This window comes from Hyla sarda, chromosome 3, assembly GCF_029499605.1.
Source record: "Hyla sarda isolate aHylSar1 chromosome 3, aHylSar1.hap1, whole genome shotgun sequence".
Taxonomy (NCBI): Eukaryota; Metazoa; Chordata; class Amphibia; order Anura; family Hylidae; genus Hyla; species Hyla sarda.
Genome location: NC_079191.1, coordinates 242,243,568 through 242,271,464, shown reverse-complemented (window position 1 = coordinate 242,271,464; position 27,897 = coordinate 242,243,568). Strand labels below are relative to the sequence as shown.

Sequence of the window (27,897 nt, the reverse complement as noted above, 5' to 3'; positions counted from 1 at the left end):
AGGAGGAGGGGATAGGAGGTCGAGATAGGAGGATGGGATAGGAGGTCGAGATAGGAGGTCGGGATAGGAGGTCTGGATAGGAGGATGGGATAGGGGGTTGAGATAGGAGGACGGGATAGGAGGACGGGATAGGAGGACAGGATAGGAGGACGGGATAGGAGGACGGGATAGGAGGACGGGATAGGAGGACGGGATAGGAGGTCGGGATAGGAGGACAGGATAGGAGGTCGGGATAGGAGGTCGAGATAGGAGGATGGGATAGAAGGAAGGGATAGGATGTCGGGATAGGAGGACAAGATAGGAGGATGGGATAGGAGGATGGGATAGGAGGTCAAGATAGGAGGATGGGATATCAGGACGGGATAGGAGGTCTAGATAGGAGGATGGGATATCAGGACGGGATAGGAGGATGGGATAGGAGGTTGATATAGGAGGTCGGGATAGGAGGACGGGATAGGAGGACGGGATAGGAGGTCAGGGTATGAGGACGGGATATGGGGTTGGGATATGACAACAATATATGGGGATGGGATTTGAAGTCAAAAGCTTCCTCCTTTGTTGATTTTCCTCCCCAACAAGGATGAATAAGTAAAAACCGGGCAACGCCGGGTACTCAGCTAGTATATATATATATATAAACTTATAAACTGTGTATAGTCTATGCTGGTAATGATGGTGGTTTGATGGTCAGTTTGTCACTTTAGGATGTCCTCCTAAACTCAGGTGACAGACTGATAACATTATTGCTCTTAGACATATTCCCAAAATTTTTTATAATCCCCAATGCTCAGGATAGGGGATATCAAGGTGTTCGCTGGGGTCTGACCGATGGGACACCCACGATCACCAGAATAGAGGAGTAATGTCCCCATAAATGAAGAGAATGGACCAGCGCTTTATGCATCCTCTATGGAGAGAAACTGCTTCCTAAACCATGAATGGATTGTTGGTTGTGTATGTTCAGTGTGTTGTGTACAGAAGTGAGAGAATATTAAAGAAGGAGGCTGGGTGTGGTTAGGTGTATAAATGAAGGTGTGGTTGGCACACATGTTACTTATATGTCAACAACAAACATAGGATAGGTGATTTAACCCTTACTCACCCCCATTTGCCAGGGGCGGGGTTTATGTTTAAAGTCCTATACAAGTTTATGGAAAATATATGTTACTGCATAACTTTCAAACAGCATGAGATATTTCGATAATACTTGTTCACATGTTACTTATATGTCCACTTAAAATATAGGATAGTTAATTTAACCCTTAACTACCCCCATTTGGGGTTTTTGTTTAAAGTCCCATGCAAATCAATTGGAAATGTATGTTCCCACATAACTTCTGTACGGCTGGAGATATTTCAATACCTGGTACACATATTACAGGTCGAGATATGAGGACGGGATGGGAGGTCGAGATAGTAGGTCGAGATAGGAGGTCAAGATAGGAGGACGGGATGGTCGGGATAGGAGGTCGAGTTAGGAGGTCGGGATATGAGGACGGGATAGGAGGTGGAGATAGGAGGACGGGATAGGAGGACGGGATAGGAGGACGGGATAGGAGGACGGGATAGGAGGACGGGATAGGAGGACGGGATAGGAGGACGGGATAGGAGGTCGGGATAGGAGGTCGAGATAGGAGGATGGGATAGAAGGAAGGGATAGGATGTCGGGATAGGAGGACAAGATAGGAGAATGGGATAGGAGGTCAAGATAGGAGGATGGGATATCAGGACGGGATAGGAGGTCAAGATAGGAGGATGGGATATCAGGACGGGATAGGAGGATGGGATAGGAGGTTGATATAGGAGGTCGGGATAGGAGGACGGGATAAGAGGTCAGGGTATGAGGACGGGATATGGGGTTGGGATATGACAACAATATATGGGGATGGGATTTGAAGTCAAAAGCTTCCTCCTTTGTTGATTTTCCTCCCCAACAAGGATGAGTAAGTAAAAACCGGGCAACACCGGGTACTCAGCTAGTATATATATATATATAAACTTATAAACTGTGTATAGTCTATGCTGGTAATGATGGTGGTTTGATGGTCAGTTTGTCACTTTAGGATGTCCTCCTAAACTCAGGTGACAGACTGATAACATTATTGCTCTTAGACATATTCCCAAAATTTTTAATAATCCCCAATGCTCAGGATAGGGGATATCAAGGTGTTGGCTGGGGTCTGACCGATGGGACACCCACGATCACCAGAATAGAGGAGTAATGTCCCCATAAATGAAGAGAATGGACCAGCGCTTTATGCATCCTCTATGGAGAGGAACTGCTTCCTAAACCATGAATGGATTGTTGGTTGTGTATGTTCAGTGTGTTGTGTACAGAAGTGAGAGAATATTAAAGAAGGAGGCTGGGTGTGGTTAGGTGTATAAATGAAGATACCAGATGTGCTTTTCATGCACAGAATCCATATCAAAAAATTCTTTCACATGGAAAAATATCCATATTGTATGAAATATAGTGTGCATTCCTATTAAAAATCTAAATTGCAGAAAAAAAGGTTGGACTAGATGGATTTTGGATATATATCCATACATGTGGCTGAAATGTAGATTTCCTAAAGGAGTTTTTCATGCTCAATTTGAAGCAACAACTGCAGTGCTATGCATGTGGATGAGACCTTACAGATGTTATACAGATGAAGCAGGAAAATCCCATGTGGAAATTAGTTTGTCATGGAAATAGGAACATATTTTGCAGATTTCCATTTTAATGGGGAAGTCAAAAACCACAGCCAAACCCTAGTTTTGCAGATTTTGCTTTAGATCAACAGCAAAATATGCTAGTGCATATAAATGTAAAATTTTTTACAAAAAAAAAAAAGAGAAAAAAAATAAAATACACACACCTTTCCAATTCCCAGATGCTGCTGTGGTAACACTTACCTGGTTCCTTGGCATATCTACATACCTCCATGCCTCAAGCATAGTAGGGGACATGTCCTCATCTTCCTCCCTGAGTTTGCTGATTTATCCAATCACTGCAGGCTGCTCTTCCACCCCCTCTGGTTTCAGACAGGAATCTGCTAGAACAGAGGTGAGGTAGTCCTGCGCTGGTTGCCTTTTCTTCAGCTGTTTTAATCCATCCAGTACATAGGTACTGCATTAATCTATGAGAGCCATCTAATAATGGTAATAACCCTATGGGGACTAATAAAGTGTACAAAAAAAAATTCTAATAAACTAACCCAATAGTGTTAGCCTCTATATAAATGAACCCCTTTAATTAAAAACAAACCTATTTAGTATCACTGACTGCAGATATGTTCAGACAATTGACACTCAGTTAACATGTTCTTTTTAATTGTTAAAGGCATGAAATAAATTGAAAGAGACTTCTTTTGGGCTAGTTGCAAATCATTCTTGCAACAAATTTTAACCTTTTTTGGGCCAAGTATGGCCCAAATATGGTTAGTTTGTAAATCTCATTTTAGCATTTTCTATATTTCCTCAAAAAACTGATAAAACACTGGAAAATTTTGTTGAAAATGGAGAACAAAAATTCAGAAAAAAAGTCTAAAAATACTGTGTGTACATAGCCTAAAGTGGGCTGAAATGAATAGAAATTGGAGATTTTCCTAGTCTTTATGATGGAAAATATAGATTTTATTAACGACAGGAGACGAACATTATGCTGATCTTCTTTACTGACATAAATAGCAGCGAGTACAATAAAGTTTTTTCAAAGAAATAAAAAACAAATAATATGCAAATAGGTATACTCTGACAATCAATCAGAGCTGAGGATAGGTGATATAAGGTGAATACAGGTAAACTATTTCCTCTTCTTTGTTGCAAAGAGTGAAAGAATAATAAACAAAATAATTATATACATCTATTTGATGAAGAACTACATTTAAACGATAATAAAATAAATAAAAACTGTCCCGAAACAAAATCTTGAAGAGATAGGTCGTCCAACTGAAGCAGAACTTTAAATGCAGGATTCTAAGGATGACCAAAGATTCTTTTGATGAATGAAGAAATCCTCTCCTAGACGACATCTCATCAGGAATGAGCAGTTATACTGGAAAAAAGGAAAATATACAGATAATATCGGGTAGGGATTAGGGAGGGATAATGTTCGTCTCCTGTCATTAATAAAATCTATGTTTTCCGTCATCAAGACTAGGAAAATCTCCAATTTTATCACACGACAGGAGATTGCCATTATGCTAATTTAAAGCTGTAAAATATAACTGATAAAATATCACCAACACTACAACCATAAATGTGGAAATAATAACAATGAATTACAATATACACATAAAAACATGAGATTCGGGTCTAAAGTAAAAAGTTTTAAATGTGGATTCCGAGGACCAATCCGCGGCTTTCAAAATATCTGCTAAAGATCCTCCTGATTGTCTTAGTTTAGGTGATATGGCTCCTCTAGCCGAATGAACCCCAAATAGAGACATATCTATGCCTGGTAAGGCCATAGTTTGTCTAATCCACCTAGCTAAAGTAGGTGGAGATACTGGATGAAAAGGTTTTTGGAAAGAAATTAGTAATTGAGTAGCATTGGTAGATCTCAAAGATGCGGTTTTGGATTCATATGTTTTTAAACAACGAACCACGAATAAAAGAGGGTTGAGAGGAAAAGCAGGAGAAAACACTGACTGTAGGTTGGTTTTTGTCCTCCTGGAGATGTGGAAACATACCCCATTGGGGGAGAATTGCCTACGAGAAATATCAAGAGCCCGAACATCGGACACTCTCTTAATGGAAATGAGGCATAGAAGAGTGGTTAGCTTGAAGGATAAACGCTTTAACGAAAGGAGATCATTGTCACCCCAAGATTCTATTAAATTGAGGACCTTGGAAACGTCCCAGGTAGAATTATATTTGGACAATGGTGGGCATCTAAATTTAATCCCTTTTAGTAATTTACAAACTAAAGGGTGTTTGCCTATGGATATGGAATTGACAGGAGCATGATAAAAGGCTATCGCCGAACGATAAACATTAATAGTTCGGTAGGCTTTCCCTAAATCAAAATAAAAGGATAGAAAATTTAGAACATGGTTTAAAGGTGCAAGAACGGGATCCTGATCCCATTGAGAGCACCAATCAGACCAAATTTTCCAGGCTGATCTGTAAGCAGATCTGGTACCTGGAGCCCAAGCATCTGCGAGGATGTCTCTAGTTGATGATGAAAATTATGGATCTTGAATTGGCAACCTGAGATGAACCAGGCTACTAGAGTCAGAAGTTCTGAAGTGACTAAGGGATGAGGATTCCCCGCTGGGTCCTGCAGAATTGAAGGATGAGATGGAAGAATCCTTGGATAATCTATGATCATACCCAATATTTGTGGGAACCAAGACTGGGTTGGCCACCATGGGGCAATGAGAACAATGGTCGATTTCTGGGATCGCATTAATTGGAGTATTCTCGGGATCAGAATAAATGGGGGAACCGCGTAGAGGGTTCCTGCGGGCCACATTTGAAGGAGGGCATCCGTGCCCTCTGCCTCCGGATCTGGACACCAACAGAAAAATCTTAATGTTTGGCGATTGAGTCTGGATACAAATAGGTCTAGAAGTATTGGACCTCATAGGGAATCGATCAGATGGAATATACTGGGATCCAGTTTCCAGTCGCTGGAATCTACCAAGTAACGAGAGTACCAGTCTGCAACTGTATTGGAGCCCTGGCAGATATTCTGCCTTCAAAATAATATTCCTGGAAAGACAGAAATGCCAAAATTCTTTGGCAATATTGGCTAAGGACTCTGATTTCGTTCCACCCAAGCGGTTGATATATTGAACCGCTGAAATGTTGTCCATTCTTAAAAGAATACAACATTGAGATCTGTGACTGGCAAAACTCTTGATGGCAAAATATCCAGCTAGGAGTTCTAAACAGTTTATATGTAAGAGAGACTCCTCTTCCGACCACTTGCCTCCTGTAGAGGAAGAACTGCATCTTGCTCCCCAGCCTGAACAGCTGGCATCGGATTCCACAATTAGATCTGGAACGGCGTTGAAAATAGTCCTTCCGTTCCAAGATTGAATGTGTTTTAGCCACCATAAAAGTTCCTCTCTGGTTTCTGAGTTTAAGGTTATCTCATCTGAGTAACCTAACCCGTTTCTGAGATGATGAATTTTCAACCTCTGTAAAGCCCTGTAGTGAAGAGGGGCTGGAAAGATGGCCTGAATGGATGAAGAAAGGAGACCTACGATTCCGGCAATGGAACGAAGTGATATCACTTGTTTGTTTAAAACAATCCGAATTTCCCTGCGAATCGTCTTCAATCTCTTGGAGGGAAGACTCAAAATCGCTTCCTGGGAATTGATAAGGAACCCCAGAAATTCTATCTCCCGAGAGGGGGAGAGAATGGACTTCTCCATGTTTATAACGAAGCCCAGATTGGATAGAAGAGTCATTGTTTATTGGACATGAGAAGGATGATAAGGATGTCGTCCAGATAAATTATTAATCGGACTCCCCTTGCTCTCAATAACGCTGTTACAGGCTTTAGTAGTTTCGTAAAGCACCAAGGTGCTGAGGATAGACCGAAGGGTAGGCTGGTAAACTGCCATTTTTGTTCCTTCCAAACAAATTGGAGGTAAGGTTGAGAATCCCAATGCATGGGAACCATCAGGTAGGCATCTTTGAGATCTACCTTGGCTATCCAATCGTTCTGCAATAGCAGATCTCTCAACAGGTGAATCCCTTCCATTTTGAAAAGGCGGTAATAGACAGCATTGTTCAATGTCTTTAGATTCATGACTGGACAAAATCCTCCGTCCTTCTTTTTCACAAGAAATAAATTGCTCACATAACCTGGAGCTGTCATTGGAACTTGTACTACAGCTCCTTTTAATAATAAATCCTTTTATAAAAGAATCTCCAAAAAGGAGACCTTCTGTTGGGACCTCGGGTACTGTATTCGCTAGATGGATTAGTTGGGGGTCTAGCTTTAATAGAATAGACCGTTTCCTTTCTGTGGATATGGTGGAGTTAACTCCCCCAAATATGCAAATGGCTCTTTGAGCCCAACCCCTTAAAACTGATAAATTAATAGGGGTATCCGAAGACATGGCCTCTTCGGACAGTTCTAATATTTTAGTGAGGGGGCCGAGTAAATCCAGAAATCTGTCCTGGATGGTTTTAAAAGACCTATCTACCCTTTTCTTGGGGTTTTTCCCTTATTTATTCAAAAATTTTACCAGAGAAGGGTCCACCTCTGGTGTAACCGTCAAATTGTGAGGTAAGGTAGGTCTGGGACACTCGGCTTTGAATTTATCTGACTTATCAATTGGTTTACTAAGCCAGACACTTAAAAATTTAGAAATTTTTGGGTGTGGGAACCATTCTCCTGATCTAGGGTGTTCAATATCATTGGGGTTAAAAAAGGGGTTCCCAGCACTATCAAGTACCACAGGTCTCTGATCCTCAGGATCGGTATTATAATCCTCGTCAGGGATATCTACATAATCCGAATCGTGTTCAGAATCAGCTATATCTGAATCTTCACATGAAGACTGGTTGGGTGATTCATTAAATGAGTCAGGCTTATTTCTATGCGAGACTTTAACCCGTTTATTTTTCTTACCTCCTCACGGGTGGAGGGATGGTGATGCGCCAAAGAGGCATCCGCATGACTGCTTTTTGAAAAAGCCACAGAAGAATCCTGGTCCTTAGTCTTTCTATCTTTCTGTACTGAGGATGAAGGACCGGTAACATGGTGCCTTTTACGGGAGGCTTTCCCTGATTTTTTATAACCATATTGCAACTGTGAAACAGATTCCTCTGGTGACCAGAATTGGTCAGATGGAGTAGAAGGATCTTGCTTTGGAGAAGCAGGGTTAGACATTTTCATGACTAAAGCAAAAGATTTAGCAATCATATCAGGAAAATAGGACATGGCTGACCGTACTGCGCAATGGACGGACTTATTCACAGACTGGTCCATAATATTCTGGATTGCAGACTCCTCAATAATATCAAATTGGGTAAAATGTAAATATTTTTTATAATTTTTTTTTTATAAGGAACATATACATAAGCAGACATTTGTAAGAGAATAATTACATATATATGTATATATATATATATATATATATACATATATATATATATATATATATATATATATAAATATATATATATATATATAGAACTAATATATAGAATAAATATATATATATATATATATACACTATCTACCACAATAAGAGAAACGTTTTGACACTTAACCTTTATGCAGAGCAGCAAAGAAGAGGTAGTTTACCTGTATTCACCTTATATCACCTATCCTCAGCTCTGATTGGTTGTCAGAGTATATCTATTTGCATATTATTTGTTTTTTATTTCTTTGAAAAAAAGTTATTGTATTCGCTGCTGTGTCAGTAAAGAAGATCAGCATAATGGCAGTCTCCTGTCGTGTGATAAAATCATATATTTTCCCCTTCTTTCATGTGTAAAATTGGTTATATTGAGGGGCATTTACCAAGGGGCTTAGTAATTTTTTTTCTGACTATTTTAGGCGCTAAATTGTCGCAATTGCGCCTACCCTATTTTTCGTGCGACTTTCTCTAGCAAGAGCTAGAAAGTCAAAAAAAAATTCCCGCTTGATTTACGCTAGTATGCATTTTTGACTTGCAGTGGTCAGGTATTTATTAACTGCGACAGTCGCAGCTGCGCAATAGACAGTTGCAACGGCCGTAAAAATTTACTAAATTTACTCCAGCTCCAACATGAAGCAGGAAAAACTACTGCCGCCCGGGCTCCGACATACTTTCTCCCCGCTACCCTCACTTCGCTACAGGGACACTGCAGTGATTTACATCCCCCCCCCCTCTCATCTACCAGCGCCACACAACTCCCATCTGTCTGCTAACTGTTGCAAGACTACAAGTCCCAGCATGCCCTTACAGTGAGGACACGCTGGGAGTTGTAGTCTTGTAGCAGCAGGAGCTGAGCGGCGCGGGCGGGAGACAAGGGGGGGGTGTATATCAGTGTCCCCATAAGTGAGGGTAGCGGGGAGGCAGTATGAGGAGCCCGGGCGGCTGCACTGTAATGTCAGCCCGGGCTCCTGCCCTGACAGCCAAAGGCTGGTTTGTGGTCTGTAAACTGTAGTCCTCCAGCTGTTGCAAAACTAAACAGCTGAAGGGGACCGGCGAAGACGTACACTTACCCTTCCAAGGCTCCAGCGACGATCGGTGACAGAGATCGTCGGGCGGCACTGTCGCACGGCAGTGTTTTGCGGCAATGTCATGTGGCGCTGGATCCTACGGAAGCCGGTAAGTTGCCCAAGCCCTAAAACAGTGTTTCCCAACCAGAGTGCCTCCAGATGTGGCAAGACTACAACTCCCAGCATGCCTGGACAGCCTTTGGCTGTCCAGGCATGCTGGGAGTTGTAGTTTTGCAACATCTGGAGGCACCCTGGTTGGGAAACACTGGCCTAAAATAGTGTTTCCCAACCAGGGTGCCTCCAGATGTTGCAAAACTACAACTCCCAGGTTGGGAAACACTGTGCCCGGCCTCCACCCCACCTTACTGTAAGGGCATGCTGGGAGTTGTAGTCCTGCAGCTGGGGGCAGGGGACAAGCTTGTCACTTGCCTACACATCTCCTGCACCACACAACTACAACTCCCAGCATGTCCTTACTGTAAGGGCATGCTGGTAGTTGTAGTCGTGCGGGGTGGGAGATGTGTGAGCATCCCATTTTTTTATCTCATTTCAGATCCGTGTATCCTGTGGACTCCTTCGGATTCGGTGGACTACTTCGATGACCATCGTTTTTCTTTGTTTGATTTTAATAAAATGGTTAATGAGGGCTTGTGGGGGAGTGTTTTTTAATTAAAAAAAATTTAAAACCTGTTGTGTTTTTTCCTTACTTTACTTGACAGGCTTAGTAGTGGAAGCTGTCTTATAGACGGAGTCCATTACTGAGCTGGGCTTAGCGTTAGCCACAAAAACAGCTAGTGCTAACCCCCAATTATTACCCCGGTACCCAACGCCACAGGGGTGTAGGAAAGAGCCGGTACCAACAGGCCCGGAGCGTCAAAAATGGCGCTCCTGGGCATAGGCGGTAACAGGCTGGCGTTATTTAGGCTGGGGAGGGCCAGTAACAATGGTCCTCGCCCACCCTGGTAACGTCAGGCTGTTATTGTTTGGTTGGTATTTGGCTGAGAATAAAAATAGGGGGGACCCTATGCGTTTTTTTTTAAATAAATAATTAAATATAAAAATTTAAAAAAACATAGGGTCCCCCCTATTTTTATTCTCAGCCAAATACCAACCAAACAGTAACAGCCTGACGTTACCAGGGTGGGCGAGGACCATTGTTACTGGCCCTCCCCAGCCTAAATAACGCCAGCCTGTTACCACCTAGGCCCAGGAGCGCCATTTTTGACGCTCCGGGCCTGTTGGTACCGGCTCTTCCCAGCACCCCTGTGGCGTTGGGTACCGGGGTAATAATTGGGGGTTAGCGCTAGCTGTTTTTGTGGCTAACGCTAAGCCCGGCTTAGTAATGGACTCCGTCTGTAAGACAGCTTCCACTACTAAGCCTGTCCAGTAAAGTAAAAAAAAATAATAATAAACACAACAGGTTTAAAAAAAAAATTATTACAAAAAAACACTCCCCCACAAGCCCTCATTAACCATTTTATTAACATCAAGCAAAGAAAAACGCTGGTCGTCGAAGTAGTCCACCGAATCCGAAGAAGTCCACAGGATACACGGAACTGTAGAAGTAACAAAAAAAAAAAAAAAAGAGTAAGTACATTTAGGGAGAAAAAACAGTGTTAAAAAAATGTAATAAACACACACACACTAAATGCCATTTACCACTATTCTGTGCCATGACTACAATTTAGTTATTGAATTATTTAGATGTGGTGAAAAAGCTAAAAAAAAATAAAACTCAAAAACAAAAGATCCAGAAGGAAACCTAGCAGCCAAACCTATTCGGACAGCAGGAAAAAGGAACATTTTTTTCTACTACATGAAGTAAATTTCCCACTTTTGCCTACGTGTGCCAAATTTATTAACGCCGTGCAACAATTTAGTAAATTTGTCGCACATAGTCAAAAATGACGTCGAAGAAAACAGGGTAAAAACCAGACTACATAGTAAAAGATTAGTAAATGCCCCTCATTGTTTGCAGAATTCCACAGTTAAATCCTATTAAAATCAATAGGGCTTTGAATTTCAGCAGAATTCTGTTTTGAGAACATAGAAATTCTGCCAAAATTCCGTAGAAATTCTGCCTTTATGCTAAGTCCCACCTGCTTTTTATAAAGTGGCAAGGTTGGTTTAAAAAGTCAAAACATTTTATGCAATTTTTTTGGCAGAAATCTGGCTTACACCTTTTTCTAATTTCCCCCATAGCATTTTGATCAGTATTTGTATATAAAATCAGGAATGTAACCAACACAAAGACTAGAAAACTGTAAGGAAAAGATTTGCCCCTTTTTCTCTGTTTTGGACCCACTCCTAGTATTGGCTAAAAATAACAAGACATTATATATAATATAATATGTTCACACATTGCATTTCAATCAGTATTTATAGCCAAAACTAGGAGTGGGTTTAAAATACCAGTTGAAATCTTTCCTTTATAGATTTTCTCTGTCTCCGTTCCATTCATGGTTTTGGCCACAGTGATGGAACCAACAAAATGCTATGTGTGAACATAGCCTAAAATGTCAAATGAATAAATGACATGAGCGGTCATTACTTATTGTGACAAAATGAGCGTGTGTTTACTGTAAACCACCTGCCATCACGGCTTCCAACACTGAATGAATCAGACTCTTGTTGCCATAGTAACAAATGGTTATAATGCAAAATGAGAACATTGAATGCACAGGCTTTAACAGTAACATGGTAGAAAAATGAGGCCTCATTTGCATTTTAGTGCATGGAAAGTGATGTTTTCAAGCAGACGCACGGTGCCTTTGGGTCATTTACACATGATAAAAACTTCATTCTAGATAAGTAAAAGAAAATAGAACATCAGAGCACTCTTGCTGTTAATATTGAACAGGGGGTTCATTCTAGTTTGTCACCAAAAGAAAAGCATTCTCTAGCGTATTACTGCAGAGCCGACCATTGATTTTCACCCTAATAGTCTACACATTTTTGTATATAAAAACAATGTAAAAGCCATATAAAACAGTATTTACAAATAACTGTGTTTCTGCATTAGCATTGATATACTGTCTCATAGTGTTCTCACATTTACAGTGCAGTACAGTCCTTTTATTGCTAAAATAAAACTACTACTGAAAGACAAATAGATAACAATTGTTCTTATTCAGTTTTATTTACAAAAAAGATAAGCACTTTGTATTGCAAGTTTAGGCTCCCTTAACATCAGAATCATTGGGAACAGATTAAAACAATATGATTTATTTGACAGATTAATCACGATCTGTTACTAATTCAACTCAGCAGCTCTTGGGTTGCACAGGGCCTTTAAAACCTGGAGCCAGAGGTGTAGGCAAGGGGCAGTTTAAGGTTTTTTAAGGGGAAAACTACCTATTGTGGCACCTATATACTGGGGCAAATTACCTTTTGGGAGCTAAAATACTGGGGTACCTATATACTGGGGAAACTACCTACTGGAGCAACTGGAATACTGGGAAACTACCTACAGGGGCACCTATATGCTAGGGAAACTCTTTACTGGTGGCTCCCACCTAATGAGGGAAACTGCATATTAGAGGGGCCTGTCTACCTACTGCAGTGACCTATCTACTTGTTGGGGAGACCTAATGACTACTTCATCCCAACCTACTCACTTTACTGTGTAGGATAAGGGGGAATTATTATTGTTTGGGGCACTATAGACAGGGAAAGGAGGGTGCTTGAAAAGTGCAGAGCCTTAGAGGCTTGTCTGGCAGGTTCTGCAAAGATGAGTTGTTGCAATAAAAAATCATCCTTGCAGTCTGGGCCAGATGGGTATGCAAAAGAGAACATGGCTGACTCTGATCAGAGAAGACATAATTTGTGAGTCACTAGAAACACCTGCACTGTAATCATGTATACAGTCTTTAAAAACTGTGTAGAGTGGGTATCTACAACTGTATGGGCACTGTATGGGGGATATTCTTCTATATATATAGTCTTTTTTAAATTAAATAACAGTTTTGTGATAAAATGGGGTTATGGTATGGTTAAATTCTGCAAATTTGTAAACACCCTTCCTTAAAGGGGTTGTGCGCTGCCCTGCCTTTCGGACCTCCGCACGCAGCGTCCGGAAGTTCATTACTCCGAATGCTGTGTGCGGGCTTCCGTGTTCGCGGCCGCCGGGCATGACATCATGCCCGGCCCCCTCGTGACGTCACGCCCACCCCCTCAACGAAAGTCTATGGGAAGGGGGCGCGACCGCTGTCACGCCCCCTTCCCATAGATTTTGGTAGAGGGGGCAGGCGTGACATCACGAGGGGGCCGGGCGTGATGTCACGCCGGCGGCCGTGAACACGGAAGCCCGCACACAGTGTTCGGAGTAATGAACTTCCGGACATTGCGTGCGGAGCTCCAAAAGGCAGGGCAGCGCACAACCCCTTTAAGAAATCCTGCATATGTCCCTGTATGGATCCATAAACATGATGTGTCAAGAATAGAAGTGGTACATGGGCCTCTTTGTCTTACACTGATTTTGAACCTACTGTCAGGTCAGTGCTGCCTGCCAATCAGAGGGATTTCCCTGTCACAGACTACTGCAAAAAAGTGTGTAAAGTGGACTCCTGATTTGCACCTTACACCACGGTAAATCAACCCATGAAGATCCTCACCCAGTAATTTCGGAAATTGGGACTTGGGAACCCTAACATCTCAATGCGTCAGCAGTAGTCATTTCACATACATGTGCTAAAGCACCTAAAGTTCAGGAAATTCAGGATAAAGGCCTTAAATAAAGGGACAAAATTCTCCTGACTTCAATAATTGTGACAAATGTGCAGTGAGTCTGCCAGGTTGAGAATCAGACTCACTGACATAAAGCATTGTGAATGGTATGCCTTGCATAGGGGCACTAACCCTTGTAACACTGTTGGCAGGTCACCATCTGTAAAGTGACACTTTAAAGGCATTATGTTACCATTTTTTTTCTACAACTACAGATATTCTGTATTGTCACAAATTGGATCAGCCTAAAGTGAATTACTCTTTCCTTAATAGATGTACTTGGTCAGGTACACACAACTAAGCCCCTCCTACAGTCATAAATAATGTGTACAGGCACCAAAGCTGTTGTCTGGATGGAAAGAGATAAGTTCAAACTACAGAATTTATTTGTATTTTGCTCAATGTCTTCCCAAAAAGTAGAGATCAAATCACAACTCCACCAAAATGAGATGAAGACTCCATTGTGTGAGCATAAGAGTTGGAACGACCCCTTCGAAATGAACCAATGTACCATTTAGTCCCCACATCTCTCTGGGTGATCAAACATTCCAACCAGGTAAGTTCTTTACTAGTAAAATATGTGGTCAAAATGACTGACACAACATTTTTTTTTGTAGAAACAGGTGTCAAAAGAAATTAGAGGAGACAACAGCAACTGTACCCTAGACTGGCTATGGATTGCATTACACTTAAGAAGATCAGATAGCTTCGCCCCAGCTAAAAAACCATAATGAACGTGGATAGATAGGTTGGTGGGACAGATCATATGGTAGAAACACCCTTGGCATTATGGAATTAACCAATGTATATTTCAAATGTACATATAAGGTAATTCTCTACATTATATAAAATGTTTTTGCACATGACAGTGTCCATTAAATCCTTGCACTGGATGTTGAATACAGAGTAAATATTTCCACTATAAACAACAGAGGAAAATGTAACTTTAACAGGGTATGCAACATATAGCTCCAGGCTTTAAATAAGTTGTCCCAGTTCGTCATCTTGGTTTTTCTATCAACCCCCTTCCAGTTGGGGCAGCTGTAGGTAGTCAGAAGAGCAGGAAGCAGCTGAAGTAATTAGCGTAACTCTCATTGACTTTAATGGGAGTTATGCAGATGGCATAGACCCATGGGCTACTCTGTATACATAACTCTGGAAGTTGTTATGTAAACAGCTTAGTTTGTAAAGTCAATGCGAGTTACACAAATTGCATAATTTCCACCCTTTATCTACTTCCGTCTTAAATCTACAATCCTTTTAAAGGGGTACTACAGGGAAGTATATATATCTAAAGCCACCACACTACCTGGATCATAAACCATCCTACCTTATATGCATGGCTCTTGTGGCCCTGTCGTCTTTTATGGCTGCTTGATATTTTTTGCCATCCTTCCCTCCCCTTGCCTATGTCTCCCATCAATCATTGCAGCTCTGCTGTGCCAGTCAGCCCCCACCCTCCTGTTCTGAGCAACAGAAGAGGTTCAGTGTCTGACTGGCCAAGGCTGCACACACCTCCTAGTTCTCAGTACTAAAGAGAGCATGACTGATCAGTGCAGGGAAGAAACCACATGGTCTGTTTCTCTCAGGAGGATGGGGGCTGCTTTCAGAGAGGAATTTGGAAGGAGACCGAGTGGAAGGCTAGATGATGTAATTCCCTCCCTTCATGTATGTAAGTGACAATAAAAGAGGGAAAACTGCTCTATATAGCTAATGAATGATATTTAGACAATTAAATAGGTTGATGAAAGGGAAAGGATGGGCTTTGGATTTAGTTCCTCGGAGAACCCCTTTAAGGTATTTTGATACTTTATATTTAATAATTTATGAAGCTGTATGAGAACATGTTTTTGTCAGATCAGATGTAGTTTTCATTGGTACTATTTGTGGCAAATAAGACTGTCTGATTTTAATTAAGCGGTTACAGTGCAGATAATTATATTTGTAACAATTCGAATGTGCATAGTTTGGGGGGGAGTGTCTAAAAATAAATAAATTTGCAATGGAAAAGGCTCTATTAATGCATCATTATAGTATAGCAACTTGTGGAAAGTTGGAGTTTCCTCAGTCTACTGTTTCAGCAGCAAGTGGGAAGTGGTTAAGGCATAGAACTACATTCACACTTTTCTGAGCTGAGAAATTCTGCAGTAGGCTCCTATTGTCTTCAATAAGAATCTTCTGCAGAATTGCAGAGGAAGAATCTTCATTCTTTCGACAGAATTCAGAGTGGGAACAGCCAGGCAGTGATTCTGTTGTGTGAGTGTAGCCTTGTGTATAACCGTGATATACAGATGATAGCTGCATTGGCCAGAATTAGAGCTAAATCCAATTCCCCTTGTTAATTTCCCAGTTAATAGTAACCACAACACCCACTGTCAGTCCATTATCCCACAATATGATAGGTTGCTTTGGCGTAGGGGGCCTATTAATGGCCCTCAGTTCTGCCATCTTAATACAACAATTAGACCCTAATAGGATGCCTTTCAGTGTATCATCTCAAAGATTCAGTAAGATGAAGGTCAAACAAAAAGACAACTCTCCACTCATATGGGAGAACACATATATAATATAAAGAGAGACTTTGAGGGGCATCCATTGTCATTGCATTTCAGGGAAAAACATAATAAATCAGTTTTGGGATCAACTTTTTTCGGCATTGAAAAAATTATCCCACACTGGAAGGGGGAAATTATACGGTTCAATTATCGAGAGCAGAATCTAAGTGGATATTTAATTTGAACACATTAATTCTGAGTGGTCAAAATGTAGAATGCCACAACCGACATGGGAATTGAAGGAACTAACAGGAATTAAAAAAAGGCATGTAAGGGTTAAAACCAGAAGTCCAGTAGGAATCCGAACTGGAAGGCAGAAAATGGTGATAGAATCCAACATCCACCATCCCAGACGAAGGAAACCCCTATTGTTTCCGAAGCGCATTGGAAGGAATTTTGGACTACACAGGTAACTGTACTTACATCACCAATGACCGCCAGGAACATCGGGAAAACTTTTAGGGGGGTTGGAACGGTAGAAATGCTACTGGCGGGGCAGTCTACTGTCCCCCCAGGACATCCTCTGAAATATCAGAGCTATTTTCAGAAATAGACTACTACAAAGACCGAGAGCAAGGAATCTACAGGTACTAGATTGAATGAGATACAAGATTGAATGTGAATTGAACACTATACAGAGCGCAACTATATTGAATAGCGGACTAATCTTGCACAGCGGCATTAGGATATTTCACTTAATTAATTATTGATTTTCTTAGGAAGCCCCATGAAGTGCTACTTATAGTATTTTATATCAATCTTATTATTATAGTGTGGAATTCAGGGATCCACACTTATAGTAAAGCAGCAGGCACACTCGCATATCGTATAGCATGCTAAAGGAGTTTGCCCCAGGCAGGCTCTGTGAGCAGAGCACCAATCTGATGGAGGAATGCTATGCCATAGCACCACATTGATCAGTAAAAGCTATCTAATGATTGCTTATAAAAGAGTATATACATTTTTGAAAATATGATAATTAATGAATAACCTTACTCCATATATTGTGAAGAGGATCATGGGGTTTAAACTTCCTAACCTATAACCCCCTTACTGTTAAGTGTAATAAAAAAAAAAAATAGGGCAGCACCTTGTGTTGTGTAATTCCATGAGTGAAAGTGTGGTAGCCCATGTCCTCGAGACTCCAATAGCAGATTGGCTTGCAGTAATGCATATCACTCCATATCTAGGGGTAGCAATGGATTATTGAGCTGCAAGCTACCAGTAACTCTCTTGGTATCCCTGGCAGGGAACCCGTCTTGAAATTATGCAGTATTGCAGTAAAAGACAAATTGGCTCAGCTTTTGCATAAATCCTCAGAAGATGTCAGGTTATAAAGCATTAAGGGGGGACTCTGTCCATAGACATCTTATCCTTATCCAAACGATAGGGGATAAGATGTCAGATCGCGGAGGTCCGGCCGCTGGGACCCCCTACGATCACCGTCCATGCACCCAGCATTTTGAACATTATGTTCAGAACACTGGGTTCGGACAGCTGTGGTTGTGACCTCACGCCACATCCCCTCGTGATATCACACCATGCCCCCTCCATTCATGTCTATGGGAGGGAGCGTTATTATTGTTATTATCGGAATATCTCCAGCTGTTTGGAAGTTACAGTATGCAGTAACATGCCTTTACCAAAGACTTGAATTGGACTTTAACCCATTGCCACAAATGGATGTTCATTAACGTCCATTTTCGGCTCCCGAGGTATGATGCGTGCTCAGCAGGTGAGCGTGCATCATACCCGGTGGGTCCCGGTTGCTATAAGCAACCAGGACCCATGGCTAATGCCAAACATCGCTGATCGGGCTGATGGGCATTAACCCTTTAGACGCGGTGATCAAACTTGATTGCCGCGTCTAAAACGAAAGTAAACATTGCCGGTTAGCTCAGTGCTGCCGTTCGGCACCATGCGGTGAAATCGTGATGTCCCAAATAGCTTGCAGGATCCAAGAAAGAGATCAGTGTAATGCATGTTATAGTCCACTATGGAGGCTATAACATTGCAAAAAATATATAAGTGTTAAAAAAAAGTTAATAAATGTGATTTAACCCCTTCCCTAATAAAAGTTTGAATCACCCCCCTTTTCCATTAACATAAACAATTGTGTAAATAGAAATAAACATATGTGGTACTGCCGCATGCGTACTATAAAAATATATTGTTAATTGTAACGCACGGTCAATGGCGTACACGTAAAAAAAATTCCAAAGTACAAAATAGCGTATTGTTGATCACTTTTTATACCATAAAAAAATTATAAAAAGTGATCAAAAAGTCAGATCAAAACATGGTACCGATAAAAACTTCAGGTTCCCGCGCAAAAAGTGGGCCCTCATACCGCCCCTTATAAGGAAAATTTAAAAAGGTATAGGGGTCAGAAGAGGACATTTTTCAATGTATTAATTTTGGTGCATGTAGTTATAATTTTTTTTTGTAGTAAAATAAAATCAAACCTATATAAATTGGGTATCCTTGCGACCATGTGGACCTACAAAATAAATATAAGGTTAAATTTTTCCTGAAAACTGCACTGCATAGAAACGGAAGCCGCTAAAAATTACAAAATGGCTTTTTTTTTTAAATTTTGCCCCGCAAAATTCTGGTTTTGCCGTAGATTATTAATGGTATTACAAAGTAAAATTGTTGGCTCAAAGAACAAGCCCTCATTTGGATTTTTAAGTGGAAAATTGAAAGTGTTATGAATTTTAGAAGGTGAGGAGGAAAAAACAAAAGTGCAAAAAAGGAGAAAACTTTGTCCTCATATCCCGTCCTCAAATCCTGACCACATATCCCCTCCTCATATCCCGTCCTCATATCCAGTCCTAAGATCCCGTCCCCATATCCTGTTCCCATTTCCTGTTCTCATATCTAATCCTCATATTCCTTCCTCATGTGAGGCTGCATTGTAGTAAAGATATTGTAAGCTGAAAATTAAAGGGGTGTGGCTTAAAGGGTGGGTGTGTATTTTAAAGATGGGGCATGTAATGCGTCGTGGGTGTGACTTGCCAGCCGGACTGACACATTCACCAGGAGATGCGGAGCTTGTGGAGTAAGGGCCAGAAGTTCTATAAACTTGCATGGGACTTGAAACAAAAACCTCATCCTTCACATATGGGGGCAGGTTAGATTTAATGTAACTATTATATATATTTTTTTGACATATAAGTAACATGTGACCAAGTATTATCAAAATATCTCCAGCCATACAGAAGTTATGCTGGAACATACATTTCAAATAGATTTACTTTGGACTTTAAACAAAAACCCCAACCCTCGCAAATGAGGGTAGGGTTAAATTAACTATCCTATATTTGTAGCGGACATATAAGTAACATGTGACTCGAAATATCTCCAGCTGTTTGGAGGTTATGCAGCAACATATATTTCCCATAGACTTGTATGGGACTTTAACCCCTTAAGGACTGAGCCCTTTTTCACCTTAAGGACTGAGCCATTTTTTGCAATTCTGACCACTGTCACTTTAAGCATTGATACCTCTGGGATGCTTTTACCGTTTATTCTGATTCCGAGATTGTTTTTCCTTACATATACTACTTTAACATAGTGGTAAATTTTCGTCATTACTTGCATCCTTTCTTGGTGAAAAATCCCAAAATTTCATGAAAATTTTGAACATTTAGCATTTTTCGAATTTAGACGATCCCTGCTTGTAAGGAAAAAGGAAATTCCAAATAAATTATAGATTTATTCACATATACAATATGTCTACTTTATGTTGGCATCATAAAGTGGCCATGTTTTTACTTTTGGAAGACATTAGAGGACTTCAGCAGCAATATTGCAATTTTTCACGAAAATTTCAAAATCAGAATTTTTCAGGGACCAGTTCAGTTTTGAAGTGGATTTGAGGGTCTTTCATGTTAGAAATACCCCATGAATAACCCCATTATAAAAACTGCACCCCTCAAAGTATTGAAAATTACATTCAGAATGGTAGTTAACCCTTTAGGTGTTTCACAGGAATAGCAGCAAAGTGAAGGAGAAAATTCAAAATCTTCATTTTTTACACTCGCATGTTCTTGTAGAGCCATTTTTTTTTTAAATATCTACAAGGGGTAAAATTAGAGAAATCCCCCCAAAATGTGTAACCCCATTTCTCTCGAGTAAGGAAATACCTCATGTGTGGATGTAAAGTGCTCTGTGGGTGCACTAGAGGGCTCAGAAGGGAAAGAGTGACAATGGGATTTTGGAGAGTGAATTTAGCTGAAATGGTTTTTGGGGGGCATGTCGCATGTAGGAAGTCCCTATGGTGCCAGAACAGAAAAAAAAAAAAACATGGCATACTATTTTGGAAACTATGCCCCTCAGGGAATGTAAAAAGGGGTACAGTGAGCCTTAACACCCTACAGGTGTTTGACGACTTTTCGTTAAAGTCGGATGTGTAAATGAAAAAAAAAATGCAGGTTTTTCCCCAAATTTTGCATTTTTACAAGGGGTAATAGGATAAAATACCCCCCAAAATGTGTAACCCCCATTTCTTCTGAGTGTGGAAATACCCCATTTGTGGATGTCAAGTGCTCTGCTGCCGCACTACAATGCTCAGAAGAGAAGGAGCGCCATTGGGCTTTTGGAGAGAGAATTTGTTTGGAATGGAAGTCAGGGGCCATGTGCGTTTGCAAAGCCCCCTGTGGTGTCAGAACAGTGGACCCCCCACATGTGACCCCATTTTGAAAACTACACCCTTCACAGAATTTAATAAGGGGTGCAGTGAGCATTTACACCCCACTGACGTTTGACAGATCTTTGGAACAGTGGGCCGTGCAAATGAAAAATTTTATTTTTAATTTTCACGGACCACTGTTCCAAAAATCTGTCAGACACCTGTGGGGTGCAAATGCTCACTGCACCCCTTATTACATTCCGTGAAGGGTGTAGTTTCCAAAATGGGGTCACATGTGGGGGGGGGGGGGTCCATTGTTCTGGCACTATGGAGGCTTTGTAAACACACATGGCCTTCAATTCCGGACACATTTTCTATCCAAAAGCCCAATGGCGCTCCTTCTCTTCTGAGCATTGTAGTGCGCCAGCAGAGCACTTTACATCCACATATGGGGTATGTTCTTACTCAGAAGAAATGGGGTTATAAATTTTAGGGGGCTTTTTCTTCTATTTTACCTCATGAAAATAAAAAAATTAGAGTAACACCAGCATTTTAGTAAAAAAAAAATTTTTTTTTTTCATTTTCCCATCCAACTTTAACGAAAATTTGTCAAACACCTGTGAGGTGTTAAGGCTCCCTATACCCCTTGTTACGTTCCTTGAGGGGTGTAGTTTCCAAAATGGGGTCACACGTGGGTATTTATGTTTTTGCGTTTATGTCAGAACCGCTGTAAAATCAGCCACCCCTGTGCAAATCACAATTTTAGGCCTCAAATGTACATAGTGCACTCTCACTCCTGAGCCTTGTTGTGCATCCGCAGAGCATTTTACGCCCACATATGGGGTATTTCCGTACTAAATTTTGGGGGTCTTTTTTCCCTTTTACCGCTTGTGAAAATAAAAAGTATGTTAGTGTAAAAAAAAAATAATAATAATTTACACTAACATGCTGGTGTAGACCCTAACTTTTCCTTTTCATAAGGGGTAAAAGGAGAAAAAGACCCCAAAAATTTGTAAGGCAATTGTTCCTGCTCCATTTATTATGCTCCATAAGGGTACTAAAGGGGTACTCCGGCGGAAAACTTTATTTTTTTATTTTTTTTTTTTAAATCAACTGGTTCCAGAAAGTTAAACAGATTTGTAAATTACTTCTATTAAAAAATCTTAATCCTTCCATTACTTATTAGCTGCTGAATACTACAGAGTAAATTATTTTCTTTTTGGAACACAGTGCTCTCTGCTGAATCACAAGCACGGTGCTCCCTGCTGACATCTCTTTCCATTTTAGGAATTGTCCAGAGCAGCACATGTTTGCTATGGGGATTTTCTCCTACTCTGGACAGTTCTTAAAATGGACAGAGATGTCAGCAGAGAGCACTGTGGTCATGATGTCAGCAGAGAGCTCTGTGTTCCAAAAATAAAAGAATTTCCTCTGTAGTATCCAGCAGCTAATAAGTACTGAAAGGATTAAGATTTTTTTTTTATTGAAGTAATTTACAAATCTGTTTAACTTTCTGGCACCAATTGATTAAAAAAAAAAGGTTTCCCCTTTAAACAAAAACTCCAACTCTTGCAAATGGGGGGTGAGTAAGGGTTAAATTACCTATCCTATGTTTGTTGTGGACATACAAGTAACGTGTGTACCAAGTTTCATGTTAATATCTTTAGCGGTTTGGAAGTGATGCTGGACCATACATACACACATACACACGTTGAGTTATACATATATATATATATATATATATATATATATATATATATATATATATATAAATAACCAAAGAATAAGTTGGCCAGCAATATTGATTCAAAACTATTATATGGACCTGGCTTACAGGTGCAGGCTGCTGGGCTAAATATACAGCAACAGGAGAATACAGCAGCACACTGCTAGCACAAAGATATAGATAAAACATGAGTATATAGATGAAACATGAGTATATAGATAAAACATGAAAAGCTATACAGCTGTAGTGCAACAAATGAAAATATAAAATTATGAAATTATGAAACAGTGAGGTACTTAGCTTGCAAAGTGGCGGCCAAATAGCTTGGACCGTCCCACCACGGTAAGGTGACCTCATTTTGGGATGGACCCTACACTATGAATATGCCTCTGTGTGAACAGTTCAACAGGCATTGCAGGATCTGAAACATCCAAGGCACCTTATATACACCTGTTAGAGGTGGGTGGGGTGCAAGAGCCAACATGGAGGTAGCCACTCCCCCGTATGTGTAATACAACCAAAGAATAAGTTGGCCACCACTATTGATTCAAAACAATTATATGGACCTGGCTTACAGGTGCAGGCTGCTGGGCTAAATATACAGCAACAGGAGAATACAGCAGCACACTGCTAGCGCAAAGATATAGATAAAACATGAGTATATAGATGAAACATAAGTATATAGATAAAACATGAAAAGCTATACAGCTGTAGTGCAACAAATGAAAATATGAAATTATGAAACAGTGAGGTACTTAGCTTGCAAATTTGGCGGCCAAATAGCTTGGAGGTCCCACCACGGTAAGGTGACCTCATTTTGGGATGGACCCTACACTATGAATATGCCTCTGTGTGAACAGTTCAACAGGCATTGCAGGATCTGAAACATCCAAGGCACCTTGCTGGCCAACTTATTCTTTGGTTGTATTACACATACGGGGGAGTGGCTACCTCCATGTTGGCTCTTGCACCCCACCCACCTCTATCAGGTGTATATAAAGTGCCTTGGATGTTTCAGATTCTGCAATGCCTGTTGAACTGTTCACACAGAGGCATATTCATAGTGTAGGGTCCGTCCCAAAATGAGGTCACCTTACCGTGGTGGGACGGTCCAAGCTATTTGGCCGCCAAATTTGCAAGCTAAGTACCTCACTGTTTCATAATTTCATATTTTCATTTGTTCTATATATATATATATATATATATATAAAAAAAATAAACATCTACTTACCTCCAGCCTCCAGTGTCCTACTCCAGTCTCAACAGCAAACATCTTCCTGAAGCTGCAGTGTGACTGTCAGTATCAAAATGCAGCTCAGCGAATCACTGGCTGAGGTAAACATTGCTGCGGCCAGTCATTCACTGAGCTGCAGTATGACACCATTATTCCACATAATCATGTCCTTAACCCCTTCAGGACCCATGACGTACATGTATGTCATGAGTCTGCTCTCGTTTGATAACGCGGGGCCATGGCGTGGCCCCGCATCATAGCGGGTCGGGCCCGTGCTCAAACAACGACCAGGACCTGTGGCTAATAGCGGCGCTATTAACCCTTTAGACGTGGCGTTCAAAGTTGATCGCCGCATCTAAAGTGAAACTAAAACATTGCCGGTTAGCTCAGGGAGCTGTTCAGGATCGCCGCCGTGAAATCGCGGCATCCCGAACAGCTTACAAGACAGCCGGAGGGTCCCTACCTGCCTCCTTGCTATCCGATCGCCGAATGACTAAAAAATAAAAGGTGTAATCTGATTGGTTGAGATGGGCAACTGGTACACTTTTTATCTGTAGCCAAGAATTAAAGGGGTTATCCAAGAATAGAAAAAAAAATGTAAAAACAGTTCTCCGTCTGTCTCCAGGTTGGGTGTGGTTTTACAACTTGACTTCATTCACTTTAATGGAACTGAGCTGCAGATAGTGATATTAATATAGATATTGATATCACCTGGTCTTCCCAGATGATGATTGAGAACAATCCATGACACTGGCAGGTCTCAGCTTTGCAAAGGGGGCATGCTATAAATTCTGCAGGGTACCCAAACTTTTGCAGACGCCATGTTTTGTTTTCTGTTATTAAGTGTAAATGATGGAAATAAAATCTAACTTTTGTTGACCTATTATAAGAATGTCTAATCTGTAATTTGATGCCTTTTGGAGATTTTTCCATCTTTCCTTGGCTTCTTTATGCACATAAATACAAATTTTTACCTGGGGTGCCCAAATTTTGATCCCCGCTGTACATACACATCATGCATACACATATCATACATACACCCACCGCCTCCAGATCCCCCGCATAATACATCTCCAAACATCATACATACATTTTGTTTACACACATCTATCATTCATACACACATCATTCATACATCATACATACAGTACATAGACACACATCATTCATGCATCATACATACAGTACATACACACACATCATTCATACATCATACATACAGTACATACACACAGCATTCATACATCATACAAACAGTACATACACACACATCATTCATACATCATACAAACAGTTCATACACACACACATCATTCATACATACAGTCTAAACGCACACACATCATTCATACATTCCATACATACACACACATCATTCATACATCATACATACAGTACATACACACACATCATTCCTACATCATACATACAGTACATACACACATCATACATACACATCATGCATACACATATCATACATACACCCACCGCCTGTGGGTCCCCCAGGCTATGGAGCCCGGTCGCAATGGCGACCTTTGTGACCTCTATAGCTATGCCACTGACCTTTGTAGTGTCTAGATAAGCAATTTTACATAATTGGAAATCTTAAACTATTCTAGTCATTGCAGAAACTATCTTAGGAATTAATACCACTCCTATATATGAAACAACGATTGCTTTGGCACATATTCCTCCTCAAAATCTGGATGATCTCAATGGACAAATTCACGTTATTGTACCACATAATTCTCTTTGAACACATACTGTACTAACCTTTATTATCCTAACATACTCTAATATTATTGTATTTGTTTTAGATATTGTGCATTTTATATATTTGAATGAATTGCTTACCTTACCTTGGACTCATTACTCCTCAATGTACTATACATTGCTTTGTGACTCTGCAGAGTACATATGAGATACATCTTATGTGTCATTTTGTTTTGTTTGTTTGCTTTATGTTTATTGTATTAACTTGTACTTTAAAACTCCTAATAAAGACTAATGAACCAGAATAGCACATGTAGCTTTCTCCATAGTTATTAAACCACAGAATAGAAATTCCCTATGTGCTGCGCATGCTGACCGAGATATTGAATTAGTTGAATGTAACTACATTACAACAAAATATGGAAAGTCCACTTACAGTCAAGTGCGCTGTGGAATGCCAATGTGAATAGGACCCTCTCATTTGGCTGAGTCTATTGTTGAACTTCATGCTGAACCTCTGACCTTTACTTTTCAGGAACACAATAGCCTTTGATATTAGATGGTGGGAAAGGGATTCCGAGTCTCATTCCACATTCAGCTGCAATTCATCTGCTTGGCTGGGACTTCTAGCAGTTTTAATGACTGCTGTGATTGATGTTTGAATCAATTTGTGATGGTGACCGCATGGCTAGATCTGGACTGTAACAACCCTGGATTAGAACTGGCAGAGAGGGCACCGTTATTCTAATGCGGTTGTGGGTTTTATCGCTGCTAAGCTCAGAAGGAAGGGAACAAAGGTCTGTAGGCTCGTAAAACAGTATGGAGGCAGTTATATTAACTTTACTTAAATTCTCATTAATAGATTACATAAATTATTTAAACTGGTAAAACAGATATTACAAAAAAAAACTATAAAATATTCATACATACAGTAAATGTGTACAATGTAAAAATAAAGTATATTGTATACAACGGGTTAAGGTGACAATAGAAAGTCTCAGAAGATAAATGGGCAATATGAGTATAGTGCAAAACAATGACAAAGAAACCAGAGCAAGTAATGTAGTAAAGAAGCTTAGAAAATGTATTTTTCACATGCAATTTCCTTGCCAAAATTGGGATTATATCCTCCTTAGTCTTTGTGATGGTTGAATTGGAACATATTCTACAACACACTTATTCCTCCTCTGGGTAGGCCATCAACAATGATTTGTGTTGTCTTACCTCTGAGACCCCACCAAACAACACAAAAAAGGTCACAAACACAAACAGCTGTCACGCCCCTTCCCATAGGCTTGCATTGAGGGGGCGGAGCGTGATGTCACACGGGGGCGGAGCCATGGCATCACAATACTCCGGTCCCGTGACCGGCAGTCATCAGACCAGAGCGAACATGCTCCGGTGCTGATGTTAACGGGGTGCTGCGTGAAAGATCACGGGGGCCAGCAGTGGCAGGACCCCCGCAATAAGGCATCTTATCCCCTATCCTTTGGATAGGGGATAAGATGTCTTAGCGCCGGAGTACCCCTTTTGCCCCTTCCCTAATAAAAGTTTCCCAATAAAAAAAAAAGTGTATATAAAAATAAACATATGTGGTATCGCCGCTTGCGTAAATGTCCAAACTGTAAAAATATTTCATTAATTAAACCGCACGGTCAATAGCGTACGCCAAAAAAAATCCAAAGTCCAAAATAGCGTAGTTTTGATCACTTTTTATACCATAAATAAATGAATAAAAATCGATCAAAAAGTCAGATCAAAACAAAAATGGTACCAATAAAAACTGATGTCGGCGCAAAAAATTAGCCCTCATACCGCCCCGTGCATGGAAAAATAAAAAAGTTATAGGGGTCAGAATAGGACAATTTTAAACGTATACATTTTCCTGCATGTAGTTATGATTTGTTTCAGAAGTAATACAAAATAAAACCTATATAAGTAGGGTATCATTTTAACCGTATGAACCTACCGAATAAAGATAATGTGTCATTTTTACAAAAAAAATTTACTGCGTAGAAACGGAAGCCCCCAAAATTTACAAAAAGGCATTTTTTTCTTCCATTTTGTCACACAATGATTTTTTTTTTTCGTCGTAGATTTTGGGGCAAAATGACTGATGTCATTACAAAGTAGAATTTGGTGGTACAAAAAATA

At 40.5% G+C, this 27,897-nt stretch overlaps 1 protein-coding gene across 1 annotated transcript in view; it reads left to right on the top strand.

Moving 5' to 3' along the window:
- Nucleotides 1-27,897, top strand: part of LAMA4 (laminin subunit alpha 4) — a 402,692-nt gene that overhangs the window by 51,109 nt on the left and 323,686 nt on the right. The window lies entirely within an intron of this gene.